We start from the raw sequence: 2796 nt of genomic DNA, 5'->3' as shown, positions 1-2796 counted from the left end.
ACCTCCATCTCTTGTCTTTGGTCACCATAAGCCTTTATTTTTACATTGGGTTACAATGAATAACATACTTTAACTTGCTAACAGGCATCATATCTACCCAACATCCATCTCCTGTATGGTCATTGTAACCCTTTATTTTTACATTAGGTTATAAAAGGAATAAGAGGTTTTACATTTGGCTGCTTGCTAGCAGGCATCACATCTACCCTAAGTAGAGACTCAATCCTGCTCCAAGCATAAATAAAGCAAGACCCCAATGTTGTATTCATTTTCTGATGGGAGAAGCCGAGTCTTGTTCCAAGAGCCGCCAAGGTTTAATCAGTAACATAATGGTTATTTCTACTGAACTCCCCCCTCCTTCACTCCAGCCCTTTCTAGAGAACATTGGAGCTCTGCTTGAAGGGTATGCGGGTCTATCACAGGATAACCTCTTCTATAGTCGTGTATTAGTACGATATAGGAAGGCAATAGAGGCAGTCGCTTTGGGTGCAAAATATCTGGCTGCTCAAGAAAACGTTTAAACAAGAACTCTCAACCTCATACAGCCCATTTCAAAAGGAGATGGAAGGCAGGTTACATTAAGACACCGGGCCAAGCTGACCACAATTCACCACCAAGCTGATAGACAGTGAGGCTGAAAATTGCATGGTTTTGTTTATTATCCCCATAGATCATGGGTGACCTTCTGCATGGTTTAAGATCTCCATAGATCATGGGTGATCCAACTCTCAACCTTATACAGCCCATTTCAAGGGACACTGAATGCAGGTTCGGTTCAGACACCGGGCCAAGCTGACCACAATTCACCACCAAGCTGATAAAGACAGCAAGGCTGGACATTGCTCCACATTTCCTTTAACCTTCTGCATGGTTTGTTTAATATCCCCAGAGATCATGGGTGACCTGACCCAAAGGAAAAGTTCAAAGTCTGCTAGACAATCATTTACTTGCATAAGTCAATTAGCGTGATTCATAAAAGGATCTGTCGGCGGAATAGGTGTACACTGGTAAAAACAAAAAGGATTTACATTAACCATTTCTAATACATACAGGCGATACTTTTTATTGTTTGATTAAACCCACAGAGACTAAAATCATTCATTTCAATAAACACCATTGATTTATTCTGTATAAAAAAAAAAAAAAAGCTTACAACCAAACTTTTATAAAAAGTTTAGCATGATTAAATTTTGTTTCTCATCATTACACATTTTTTTGCAGAAATAAAAAAAATCTCTGCCACTGTACAAGGGAGGGGAAAAGACTTGGAATGTTAAAGAGTTCACAATTCTTATTTAATAATCTATATACACACAAATTTTCGTTCAGTCCCGGAGGTGACGTCCCGATCCAGTACAGCTCTATAACTCCCGTCCGCTTTGCCTGATGCTTCACCTTTTATTAAATAAAAAGGCATTAAAATAGCTGTTGGTAAGTGGCAAATCCCCTTGTGGTAACTCGTTTAGCTTCCACTCCCCATTGCAGGAGAGAATAGTAGATTTCAAGCCTTCTCTGTTAGAAAAGGAGAATTAAAGTCTTTTCATAAATAAAATAAATTTTTTTGAGTCCCTTTTCATAGCCACAGCGATCCCCCCTCTTCCACAAGCTTCTGTACAAATGCCGTACTCAAATAATGAAATAGAGAAGTCTTGTAGCCATGTTGTGCAAAGAAAAACAGTCAATCGGAACACCTGCAAGAGATTGAGAAGGAGGCCTTTAGTGGAAGCGATCAGGAGACAGACTGGCGCCAGTGAGGAAGCCACACTGAACATTTAACCAAACACTCACTGGGGGCGAACCCAGTCCTCCAGATGTACACAGGAGCTGGGGGATTAACCCTTCCCAAGCCACAGGCCGCTTCACCCACACTCCCTATGTCACATGCCAGACCCCACACATCTCCCATCACCCCCAGATTAGACCTAAACATCAGCTTTGCACCAGAGACCTGTGTGTACACACACACACACACAAACTGAGACTATGCTCTCATTTACAAACAGCATAATATACTGGGAGGGGGGTGAAAGTTTGTCTGATGCTATGCAAAGCCCACGGGGCTAATGAGGGGCCAGTGAAAGCCCTGGGGCTATATTACAAAGCCCAGGGGTTAAAGAGGCACCACTGCAAAGCACAGAGGCTACATAAAACACCTTGGTGGCTAATGAGGGGCCACTGCAAAGTTAAGGGGCGACATTACAAAGCCCGGGGGCTCATGAGGGGCCACTGCTAAGCCCTTGGGGCTACATGGCAGAGTCCAGGGGCTAAAGGTGCCACTGCAAAGCCATGGGGCTTTATTACAAAGCCTGAGGGCTAATGAGGGGCCACTGCAAAGCACAGGGGCTATTACAACATATAGGGGCTAATGAGGGACCAGTGCAAAGTAAGGGGCTACATTGCAGAGCCAAGGGGCTACTGCAAAGCACAGAGGCTAATGAGTGGCCACAGCAATGTAAGGGGCTACATTGCAGAGCATGGGGGGTGGTTAACAAGGGGTTGCTGCAAAGTCCAGGGGCTACATTACACAGCCCAGGGGCTAGCTAGCAAGGGGCCACGGCAGTCACAATTAACATAATGAGACTAGGGCAGGCTGCTAGGCACATCACAAGTTAATCAAGTTAATGAGGTTTGGGGAAAGAAAAAAAAAAGAGGGTGTTTAAGCCGTTCTCTCCTTGGATGTATTTTACAGCAAAGCATGGAGGCGCCAGTCTACTGCTTGCATCAATTATTTGATTAAATGCAACCACTCAGAGCGATGGCAGGAGCCCACAAGACATTGAAGTGGATGGAAGTGGA

General features: G+C 44.0%; 1 protein-coding gene across 1 annotated transcript in view; it reads right to left on the bottom strand.

The window, feature by feature from the left end:
• Positions 1-1288: 1288 nt before the first annotated feature.
• ID2 (inhibitor of DNA binding 2, HLH protein) overlaps positions 1289-2796 on the bottom strand; it is a 3215-nt gene continuing 1707 nt past the window's right edge. The window contains exon 3 of the mRNA XM_018563020.1: positions 1289-1691. The gene's annotated coding sequence lies outside the window, so the exon portion shown is untranslated. The remainder of the gene's footprint in view (positions 1692-2796) is intronic.

This window comes from Nanorana parkeri, unplaced genomic scaffold (assembly GCF_000935625.1).
Source record: "Nanorana parkeri isolate BGI_ZX_2015 unplaced genomic scaffold, ASM93562v1 scaffold623, whole genome shotgun sequence".
Lineage (NCBI taxonomy): Eukaryota > Metazoa > Chordata > Amphibia > Anura > Dicroglossidae > Nanorana > Nanorana parkeri.
The sequence above is the reverse complement of the archived record's forward strand: the minus strand, read 5'-3'. Positions and strand labels throughout refer to the sequence as shown.